This window comes from Lissotriton vulgaris, chromosome 6 (assembly GCF_964263255.1).
Source record: "Lissotriton vulgaris chromosome 6, aLisVul1.2, whole genome shotgun sequence".
In the NCBI taxonomy this organism is placed as follows: Eukaryota; Metazoa; Chordata; class Amphibia; order Caudata; family Salamandridae; genus Lissotriton; species Lissotriton vulgaris.
In genome coordinates, this window is record NC_141694.1 from 834,109,115 (window position 1) to 834,121,441 (window position 12,327).

The window sequence follows — 12,327 nt, forward strand, 5'->3', positions numbered from 1 at the left end:
TCCAGTGAAAACAATCAGAGCTAGAAACAAAGGAAAGGGAGGGCCCTTGTTTAATGAATCTCTAAGAGTTCAAAAACAAAGCCTCCGCCATGCCGAGCGGCAATGGCGGAAAGCCTATGAACCAGAGCAGCTAACAAAATTTTAAATGCAGCTCACCCTATACAAAAAATCTATCACTGATAGGAAGGCTGAATATTATGAGGCAAGGATTACCGCTGCTTCTAATAAGCAGAAAGAGACTTTCAAAATATTGAGAGAACTAAGCCAAATAGCAGAGGTGAAAGCTGCTGGGGTCTCGTTAGACTGTAATACCTTCCAGTCCCACTTCCTGCAAAAAGTCAAAGACATCATCATTGAGATTGACAGTATCCCAATCAATCAAAATGTGACAGTCCACTTTCAGACAGATCACCCCTCCGGCCATCAACTTACGGCCTTCCCTCTATTGGACCATACCTCACTAACACAATTAATGAATTGTACTAAATCAGGTTGCCCTGCCGACCCCTGCCCCCCCAAGGATCTTCCTATGGCTGCTCCTGGCTTGGAAAACCAGTTTCTGGCACTATTAAACAGCTCTTTGGAGCCTGGTTCCCTGCCTTCCAATTTAAGGGAAGCAAGAGCAACTCCCCTCCTAATAAAACCGGAGCTGACGCCGCCAGTCTCAAGGATTATAGACCGATTTCCCAAATACCCTTCCTGGCTAAAGTGATAGAACAACACGTTCTAAAAACTATTCCAACTGCAACAAGCGGGCTTTAGAGCACACCATAGTACTGAACTAGTGATGCTCTTGGTCCTTGATGACCTAAGAATCATGGAGGATAAAAAACAACCGGGCGCCCTGATTTTATTAGATCTATCAGCGGAGTTCTATATGGTCAATCATATATGGCTCTTGGACCGTCTAACAGCCTTAGGACTTCAAGGATCAGCTTACCCGTGATTGGAATTCTTCCTCACAGGGCGATCCCAGAGGATTCAGCTGGGGGAACGGGTATCAAACAGGGGTGCCCTCACTTGTTGCGTCCCACAGGGCTTGACCCTATCCCCGCTCCTCTCAACCTACAACTCCTAGTAACAGCCCTGTCCCACATGGACTGTCATGTCTTCAACTATGCAGATGACACCCAGCTCATTTTTCGAATTGACAACACCGCCCGCGCCCAGGAAACGGCACAAAATATCCTCAGATTCACCACAAATTGGATGACCAAAAATTCATTGAAAATTAACCCTGAGAAAACTGAAGTTCTTGTGATCCCCACAAAAAGCAACCCATGGAATGATTGTTTTTGGCCCCATGAGTTGGGTACCACCCCCTCTCCCGCTGCCGCCATAATAACCCTAGGTCTTAAACTGGACCAAGAGCTCTCCATGACTAACCAAATCACCACGGTGGTAGGCACCTGTATAGGGCTTCTAAGACAATTTCGGAAACTTGCACCACTTCTCTGCACTACTTCCCTACAGATGATTGTGCAAGCCACAATTGTCTGTAGATTGGATTATGGAAATGCACTATATCTTGGCCTTCCGCAAATATTCATTAACAAGCTCCAAGTAGTGCTAAATGATGCAGCCAGGTTGATCTTTAGGCTGCCCAGACAAGCCCATGCCTCCCCTCTGCTTCATAAACTTCACTTGCTTCCCATCAGGCAAAGAGTGAAGTTTAAAGGCCTTTGCATTGCCCATGAAGCAATCTATGGCAAATCTCCGGCCTACATTAAGGAACGCCTAAAGACTTACGTTCCATGGTGCACGCTGCGATCATCAGAGGCTTGTAACCTGGCCACCCCTAGTTACAATATTGCATCTAAAGGGGGTAGAACCTTCTCCGTAGTACTTCCACAACTCTGGAATCAGCTACCATACCATCTACGCAAAGAACCGGCGCTCCTCTTATTCAGGAATCAACTCAAAACACTTCTATTCAGGGAAGCACTGACCACCGTCTAAACCGCCTCATCACTGTGGGATCTCTCCTATCTGCCCACAACCCCTGGCCCCGTCTCCAAAAAGCATTTAGAGACCTGCCGGTGATTAGCGCTTTACAAATACAAATACAAATATAAAGCTGATCGCAACAATTTATTACACTACCAAAGTTTCCATCAGACCACACTAAAGAATTATTTACCATATTCTCAGCTACTGACGGTAAAAAGAATTGTATCCAACCCTGACAAGTTTTATCAACAGGCATCTGAAATGGTACACAGATTTCAACAAAGAGGTTATCTTTCTGACATCTTGAATCTTGCCATGGACCGCTGTAACAAAACCAACAGGTCGGATTTATTCACTTTCAAACGCAAACAAGTTTCCAAGCGACCCGTAGTTGTTTCTAAATACTCCACAGTGAGTCACTCTTACAAGAAATCCATCAAGAAGCATTGGCCCATTTTAGCATCTGAACCTGACTACAAGGGTATTTCCGAAGGGCCACCGATTTTTGCATACAATCGTGGAGGAAACATCAAAGAAATAATCACCAATACCATTTTATCCAATAAAGCATCCTCTTCAAAAGGCAATACACCTTGTTACAATTGCAAACTGTAACAACATCATCAAAGGACCCACCTTTACACACCCTATGAAAGGCACCAAGATAAAACTCAACTTGAATGCCAATTGTGACACCAAAAATGTCATATACATCATCAAGTGCCCTTGTGGATTGGTTTATACCGGGAAAACTGAGAGAAAAATTAAAACACGCATTAACAAACATAAAAGTAATATCCTGACTGAGAACACAAAGTCCACCATAGCCGTTCATTTTAAAGAACACCGTCATAACATATGTCAACTGCAGTTTACTGTCACTGAAGTGGTGAAAAGACGAGAAGGCCGCAACAACAATAACTTTCTTTTACAGCGAGAGAATTTTTGGATTAAATATCTGAACTCGATGAAACCCAAAGGTCTGAATGATCGGATGGAGTTCTCGTGTTATCTATGAAGTCCATTTTGAATGTTTTATAAAGTTTATTTTGAATGTTTTTGACACACATTGAGATTTATCCGTTGGATGCCACTCTCCGCAAGCATGCTCACACATTTCACATTTTTCTTATTAACCCATTGTTTTTATCTGATTGTCTCACTTTCATTGCACATGTAATACTGGTTTTAACCTTCCACTTTATCTTCACTCACATTCCAGTTTTTATTGTTTATTTCTTTTTCCGACTTTTTCGAATTTACACCGTTCAATTCGTTTCTATTTTTATTTTATTTTTTAATTTCACACCAGTCCCCGTATTCGTTTTCCATCAGCCTGTCAGATTCTGCCCTATTCCAAGATGGCGCTGATTATACTTTCTCGACACCCGTCGTTTCAATGATTAGTCCTTTTTCTATGCCATGCATTAGCAACGTTATATGCAGCAATGTTTTCAACATTCAGCGTTTTTAGCCGATCCACTGAGCTTACCGAGAGTGCTTTATATTTCACTTCAAATGTAAGTTTTGCACTGGTACTTTCCCCTTTGTTCATGGGTTCACCTAACCACGTCGTTCACCTTATTCCGTTATTTTTGTATCCCCCAAAGCACAACCTTGGGTACTTCTATACTTGTTTTACTGTGACACATCTTTGTATATATCTCGGTTCACATCTTGCACACGTTTATCTGCCTGCTTTGGATATATCATCTTTTGACACAGCGTTTCTAACATATATAATTTTTTATCGTATTTGCGTTTTCGAATCCACACCTTTGGCACTGATATCGCTATGATTAGAGGCACCACGTTGTTAAATTTTGAGCAAAGCTTTTCTGATGTTATGAGGTAACATTAAGGCATCAAACGATATTTGTCTTTGTAGGTAAACACCCTGAAGAAGGGCGCATTGCCCGAAATGCATAGTGAACATTGTGAATTTGGAGTTGATAGAAGATTACAAGTTTGATGGATTGCATCCAAATTTGTTTACATCATAAGGGAATGAATTAAAATTCCACATGTGATTTCAAACTCAACGCATTGGAGATATATATTTTTTCGTTCAACAAAGAGTAGCTCACTGTTTGTGAGCAGAGACGTTGTGCCCTTGGGGCCGTCGCTGAATTAAGCGCCACTGCTTACATATATCAATCATAAAAGTAACAGTCCCACCTAATGCTGGTGCATTTCTACAATTTTCTGATATTTTTATAGCACCTTTCTGCCCTCCGCCCTCTGCTGCATTTGCATTTAATGCAGCTGCAGCGTCATCTTGGATAGACACCGCAAAAGGAGTTTCAGAGAACTAGAGAAAAGGTTTATGCACAATGTAAGGAACTGTAATCCTTCGACCTTGAATAAACCTACAGCCAATACATAGGGTATACCTACTCAGCAGTGGCGTATTTTCCCTTCCCACCCCAGACATCTCTGGGTAAATGTGAATAAGACAGCGTGGCTGAACTACTCAGATTTGAATGTTAAATAAGAACCAAACCAAAGGTGGGCGTCATGTTGTGTAGTACCTACAAATCTATATAGGATCTGCACGTTTAGACAACATAAAATAAGAGATTGGTGTTCAGACTGATTCCAGACACCCCCAAAGGATACGTTGGTCCATAGACCAGCTAGCTCACAGTCTCACTATAAGCCCCACAACCTTACTAAGGAGCGAATAGCTTCTGGCAACTATCAAACATGGCAACCCTGACCCATCAGGGGTCGTGGAAACAGTACAGTGTTTTTCACTCAGTCACTCATGCTCACTCGTTCTAAGAGAGATATAAGAATAAACAGTGGGCACACTTGCAATAAGATTTTATTGAACCAGCGTCATTCTAGTATAAAATACATGTGCTGCAACAACCATTAGATGGAAACAGATGTAGACGATTATAAGCACTAATAGAGTAAATAAAAGGTAATATTCTCCCATGGTGTTAAAAAGTGAACATATGAAGGCATATAGATATATGGTAATAATCATGAGTACTCCTATGATGCAAACCCTAACTAGAAGTACCCAAGTGTACCTAGCATGTATGTAGGTGTATAGCCAAGAATCCCCTAGGAAAGGGCCAACCCCATTACCTGATGGGAGAGTATGAAGGACCCGCCTTGGTCTCAAGGGATGTCAGACCGCTGCTTATTGTAGCTTCTGTAGGCCGGACCTGGGAATCTAGTGTCAGTGTGGAAGCTTCTCCTCTTTCTATCTAGTGTTGGTATGGTTCTATTATACCACAAAGATAGTCTTGGGGTGCCTTACACAATCAATATGTTGTAAGTACGATCATGCAATTGAGCCTAGAACAATACCTGCGATTATATAAAGCAGTTCTTTCACCCTAGGATCAAGATGATCATGCGTTTACACAGATTATGTTCATTCTGTTATGTATGTCATGTGCAGGGACATTTCTAAGAATCCTCATGCATAATCAATTAGGCTAGTTTCCATGAAACATAATTTGGTTAAATGTCAGTACTAGACACCGTTATGCAGAGCAAGGTAGAACAAATGTAAGTAAAAGGACGCGTAGCTACCTTGGCCTAGATTGGCATACATTGGGGTACATAACACCCATTCTTCATCCACAGGTCAGTAAAGTCAACTAATGGTAAAATATGCCTGATAAAAAGCATAAAAAACATGGTTAAAAACTAGTATAAAACATCTAAAACATGTACTGTTAAAAAAAGTGCTATAAAAACTAAAAAGCTCTATAATTCTATAAAAGAGTCAATTTATGATCAGACTGGCTGAGCACGCAGAAATCCATGGTGCTCAGTAAGAGCAGAAAAGTTAAAACAAAGCAATGTTATCACATTCCGATTCAGAATGTTTTGAAAAAGGCTGAATTGTTCCCATCACACGGAGAGCCAAATGTTTGTGTCTTGTGTGGGAGACACAACATCACTGTCGCTGACATCCACAGGCGACGATCCCTGTAACACAGTAGCGGCTCCTGGAGGAAGTGCTGCGGAGCAGGGGAAGGGCAGGGTGGGAGTGGTAAACTCTGGAATACGGCTGATCGGAGTTAGGTAAAGAAATAAATAAATAAAACAAATTAAATATTGAGCGCTGCAACACATTTGGCGTTGCAGTGGGCGTAATTTAATTTGTTTTATTTATTTCTTTCTTTACCTAACTCTGATCAGCCGTATGCCGGAGTTTACTACCCCCACCCTGCCCCTCCCCGCCCCGCCCCACCGCCCCGCAGCACTCCCTCCAGGAGCTGCTACTGCTGAGACACCTCTTTTATCAGGTCAATGGATCAAAGGTGATCATCTTCAGTTTTCACAGTAGCCACGAGGGAACGCTCAATACCTGTGAACCTGTTGTAGAGCCGTTCTCCATTCCAACAGGAGCTGAAGCACCCTGTGTGGGCTCTAAGAATGCTGTCATCAACATGGGAATATGCTGAGGACACTGTAATACATGGGCCTTTGGGGGTGCAGAAGTACATCAACGTCCGGTGGCGCAACCGATGGAAGAGTCCGATATATGTCCAACACGCATTTGTATCCACAGAACAGGCAGCGGAGAACTGGCAAGATGCAGTCAACCCAGACTGGTCTGAATGATAGGAACCAATGGCTCTCTTAGCAGAGGTGTGCTCAGATGGAGTTCCCTGTGTTCACAGCAACATCCCACAAGGAGTGCCTTTTTATCCCGTGAGGAACTGGGCTGTGCATTGCATAACAGGAAAATTAAAACCAGTATACCCTCTACAAGTAGAAGGACCAGCGGAAGCTCTCCAAAAACGCTTCTCAATACGGAGTGTATAAAAGCTGGAATAACTACGAAGTCTATCTGAAAGGTGCTTAACAGTCCAGAACCTCCGCTTTTAAATAGGTGCCTGATCCCCCTCGTATCAGACATTTTAATGATACGATTAACCTTTTCCCCAAAATGGAGCGGGAAGTTGGTACCGACTAGCGCCTGTATCTCAAATGAAGACCTTGCAACCTAGAGATCAAAAGTCTCTTGGGCTGAGGTCAAGGCCACATCCTTCTGCAAAACCATGACTTTCAGTCTGCTCAGAGATTCAAACCGTACAAAGGAAACATTCAAAGAAGGCCATAGCGTCGCCTCCCTAACTGTGTGGGTTGGTGGAAACAATACTTGCATACAACAAAGTAATACTGGAACTTACTGTGACTAGATATGCGATGCCTGGTAACATCCCACAACAGCCTTGATCATTCAGCAACAAATAGCTCCCATTCGAAAGCAGTTTGAACTCCAGATGGATCACGGCAGCTGGGGAACTCTTCAAGTGGCAGGGCAAGTTAGCAACCGAAGCACTTCAGGCTTCGTGAAGTAAAATGTCTTTGCATACCTGGGAACCACCTAAGGCACTTTCACAGTTCCAACCGCTGAGAAAAACGTCTGTATCCCCATTCCTGCATCTATATCTGTGCAGTAATTCCCAGTGCTCTCGTATGTACCCGTCTCCCAGCACCTCATATTTGCCTACCTGGTGATACTGTAGACAGTATTGAAATTGGAATGTTGTGACAGGCAGTGTGTTCTAGCCATGGATTAACCATTCTGTGGAGGGTGACTCAGCCATGGTGAAAGGTAATTGGTCCAATTTTTCAATGTGCAGCATTGTATGTTTTGCATCTGTTTGTGCCATTACCATCTGTCTTTCTGTTAGATTATATGCAGAAAAAAGAGTTGTACTGTTGATGTAATGCCAGGGCACATGACCAGAACGCAACGATTGTAGCGTTCAGCTCAATAGTAGAATGGATCGTAATTGTGATTATCCATGTTGGAGAATAGAAAAATCCTGTTCCATTTAAGTAGATTGGATCTGTTCAGAATATCTTCCTGGTCACATGAGATATATTTGGGCTGGATAATAAAAAATCTTCTCCCAGTTCTCTGCTTCCTGTTGTTCAACTGCTAGCCTGGTGGAGGTTTGTGGAAAGGTGGGTTTTTAGGCCAGAGGCCTAACCCCGCCATGGCATCGATTCTGGCATACTGGGGTGTGTGCATGTGGGCTGTAGTGATCCAAGGTTATGGGCCCAATTTATCAGTTCAACTCTTTGCAGTACAGGTTTCCACATTGTTGAAATTGGCTCTCGGCTTTATGATCATTGAGAGAAACTGTGTGGCCGGTACTGGTGGAGTATCTGCCAAAAGGTCTATCTGGAGGATATTTCAGTGCCCCTATCCATGTTTTTTATTGCTCTTCTCGTTTCTATACTTGGGGGAGTGTGAGTTACTTCAAGTGAGAGTTGTGAGTCACTTGACTAGATACTGTCCTGATCCGGCAAGTTCACCTTTCCGGTGGATGTGGTTTTTCCTTATGTCCCCATGAGGAATTTCCGAATATGGGATAAAGTTCTGATTTTGACTGATACTTTTGCTTCTTGTTTAACTTTTTCAAATGTTTTCTGTTATTCTTTGAAAGCTTGATTCAGGGTGGATCGTCTCTTATGAGATTAGAAGATTTATGTGCTTAAGGTGTCTGTTCTGCTCATTTCGGGCAGGTGGGTCATGGTGTTTTCTTCGGTGGCCACGCCATAGTCTTTTGTCGGCGCAGCCAAGTGTGGGGCAGTTGTTGGAGATATACATGGAAGTGCCCTTTCATTACTGGACATTTTTCCAAGATGGATCTTGACCTGCAATTGCTGTTTCTTGCTTTATACTCTGTCAGTAAGTCAGACATGATTCCAGGCAAGGCTAAGATTGTGTCTAGGAGTATTGAGTAGTAGCAAAGGTCGGGGCTTGTCCACTTACTGCTGTGCTTTCATTATAAGAGAGTTTAGATTATCTAGCCGGATCTCAATTTTTTAAACATAATTTGTAGGGATTGAAGTAAAGATATCTGTGTATCCAGCTTTTTAGCGTACACAATGGCTGCCTGACTCATGGTTGTCAAAGTACTGTCAATGACAGCCCACCAATTCAGATCATTTACACCAATAATGTTCTCATCTTGGTTAGATTTGGAATATTTTAGTCCTCGCTTTACTGTTCTGTGAGGAATTTCTCAGTTGGTTGGACATTAAGTACCAACCCACCATTATGAGTCGGGGGGCTTTAGTCTGGATATCCTCTTATGGCCCATTGCTCGTCTGGGGTCCCTGTAGAATCCAACTTAGTTTGGTTGTGCAGGGGGAAATCAAACCGGTCTGTTGCCTTGAGGAGCTCCTCTTCCTTTATATAGAGCTCCTCCAACTTCACATGGTGTACTCTGTATGTATTGACTGGGAACAAGGGTTTACATGTTGCTGATTTTATAGCTGTACGAATAAGCACTACTGGGTATGGGCTCCCAAGCAGCAAGGCCAAGCCACAGCCTAATATATCAACACTAGAAAAAAATGCCAATGCTGCCTTTCGTTGATTCTCACATAATCTAAATCTCACCTTTGATTGAAACAAGAAGTGAGGCGATCTAAATTCATTGAATGAATCTTTAGTTTTTTATTTTCTTTTTACTTCATCTGAGTTTTTTAGTTTTTCTCAAGTCATTTTTTCAGTTTGCAAAAACATATAACATACAAAATATGAAATACCTTATATACATTTAAAACACTCCCCTGCTCACATTCCTTTCACTCCAACACTCACACCGACGCAGGACAATGTTTTTTTCTAGTGTTGAGATTTTATAGCTGTGGCTTGGCCCCTATGGACCGTGCTGGGTTCTCTGGCTTCAGTGCCCCAATCAATGCAGTCTTGTTCGCAGTTGATACTGAAGGTTGTCTTAAAGTCAGTAGTTTCCTTGATAAAGTTACCCTCTATTGGATCGATCCCCTTTGAAGGTTGACATGTGGGACCTGACATTATTATGATGTCGGGCAGCAGGGGCCAGGACGGTTTTGAAGACTGCCCCTCTGCTGCCCAATTTGTCACTTGGGAGGAAGCGGGTGGTCTGTGCTCGGTGGAGCAGAAAATTGAGGGCTTCCTCTTTTAAGGCTTGTGCCGATGGGAACCTCCTTGATGGTATATTGATTCTTTTAGTTTCCTTACTGAGATATAAATAGAGGTTGCACTGCTTCCTCGGGTTGAGGTGTAAAATTCCCATCTGCCACTTGGTGGGGGTACATTTCTTGAAGGGACAGTCCCTTGCTAGCCTCCAGGTTATGTTTGACTGGAGTTGCCTGCCGATTATGTTCTACGTTGAGAGATCCTGGAAAAGGCGAGCCACTTTCAGGGGCAGAAAATGTGGCCTTTTAGTATTGTAGTATTTTCTTATCCACAAACGGGGAGTTGCCAGGGTATCGGTGTTTTGCTTTTTTTAAAAGGATGTCTTGGCACCCTGTTTATGCATAGGGAGTTCTTCCTGTTTCCTTTTGCCAGAGTTGACTCTCATCCCTGATTATCTTGTTGCTCTGGCTGTATGGGATTTCAGGAGTAGCAAGCTCAGGTGTCCAGTAATTACCACGGAGTTCGTAGAAAAGCCCCTACTTCTGAACGGTCTGTGCAGTGCAGTATATTTATTGTAGGATGATTACTGGTACTACCTACACATTTATTTAGATTAGGACTGTAAGGTGCGGGACTGTTCTGCCCAGTCTTGTTAGCAATGCCGGTAGTCGTAGTGGTGCTAATCCTACGGCTCAGGATTGAGGTTGTGGTGCAAAGAGAATAGCACTGCCACACCTACACTGAGAGGAGTTGATCATTAAATACTGGGGGGGGGGGGGCATGAGCAGGCTGGCTTTGGCTGAGTCGTGTGTTCAGTCATGTGCTCAGTCGTATGTATTGCTCCTAAGTCTTGAATTTCGGGGTCAAGAAGGAGACTGAGGAGACTGACCTTAGGCCCTCTGAGGAGTAACTGAAGAGACCGGTCGGCCCTTTTGTGGAAAGTTAATTGCTGGAGGTGCCACTGATTAGTCAGAGACATTTTTTAATCTGACATTTACAGATTTTTTTGTGAACTAGTCAGAGAAATCAACAGCAGGGAGGCAAGAGTTGCCCCAGACTATCCTGCAAGTTTAGGTGAGCTCGCACTGGAGCAAGCTGCATCCAGTTACAGTCAATTGCCCATTAGACCATAGGGAAATGCTGGAAATGTCAGGGTGTCCCCCTCCGCTGTTTCGCTGTTTCCTTCTTGGCTATGTGGTGCAGTGACTGGAGGTAAATGAGAAGCGCCCAAAAAAAAGGAGAAGGGGGGCAGCTAATGCTGACCAGGTTACTAGAAAACTGATTGCTGGTCAGTATATACTGATGAACTAATGGGCTAGTGGGTGGCCCGGCGTGGAGGTGTGCGTTTGCATATCTGCTGGCTGGTTGGACCTGCAGACTTGTGCAGCGCTTGACTGCAACTCTTAGGGCCTCTTGCAGTCTGAGTGAGGCTCTGAATCAAGTCCCGGAGAGCTTCGGGCCTACAGGGCTGCTGCCATTGAGCTGCCCTCTCAATTGCTTGTTCCTCTTCGGGCTCCTCCTGGCGGTAGCGACTCGCACTCCTTGCTCCACCCACCAGAATTCTGCTACATATAGATGCTATGTTACGTATAGAAGCCCAGCTGGGAAATGTTGGTGCTGTATGTTGACTATAGCAGATATGTTGCTAAGTGTTTGTACTGTCAACTGCAAGTATACTAGTCCTATCAATACATATGGCTGCACTGCTGAGAAGTGCTGGCAGTGTCACCCTAAGAATTTTGGGGGCCCCGGGCATGACTTATTTTGGGGCCCCCTCTGAGAAGAAATTTGAATGTTATTATCCATTCCATGATAATTCAAGCATGCATGAGGCAAAACAATATAAAATTATATGTTACATTTTAAAAGGATCACTAAAAAGTTGAAATAGTTCTTGCCCAGGACCCACAAAAATACTTAGATGGCCCTCGCTAGCGATACAAAAGTCAAATATAAAAAATGTTCACTTCCCCAGGGGCCTCTTGGAAGGTGGAGGCCCTGTGTAATTGGCCACTTTGCCCATGTCTTAAAAGTCTCTGAGCGCTGGTACTCTGTCTTATGGATATGGCCATATTGCTGATAACTGTTGACACTTCCCTTGTAAAAGTATGCCCACTGGGCTGACAATTGCTAGTACTGCCCCATAAAAGTGCAACAGCTCTACAGAGAATGCTGAGAGGGTTGTTTACTAGTATGCTAGTCCTAGTGAGAAGTGCTAGTCATATAACGTTAAAGCTATGCCATCAATAATATGGTAGTAACATGATGGTTTCCTGGAAAACCTTTTCCTTAGGCAACCAATTAGCTGCCTAACACCTTGACACATTAGACCCGTTTATATTAACCCTTCTCTCCACCCCGTTCCCCACCTATGCAATGGGGAGCTCCTAGCATAAGGTATTCACATTTTTACCAGTAGGTATATGCCATGCGCTTTAACTTTCATTCATTCTTAAATTATGACATTTGAGGCCCCT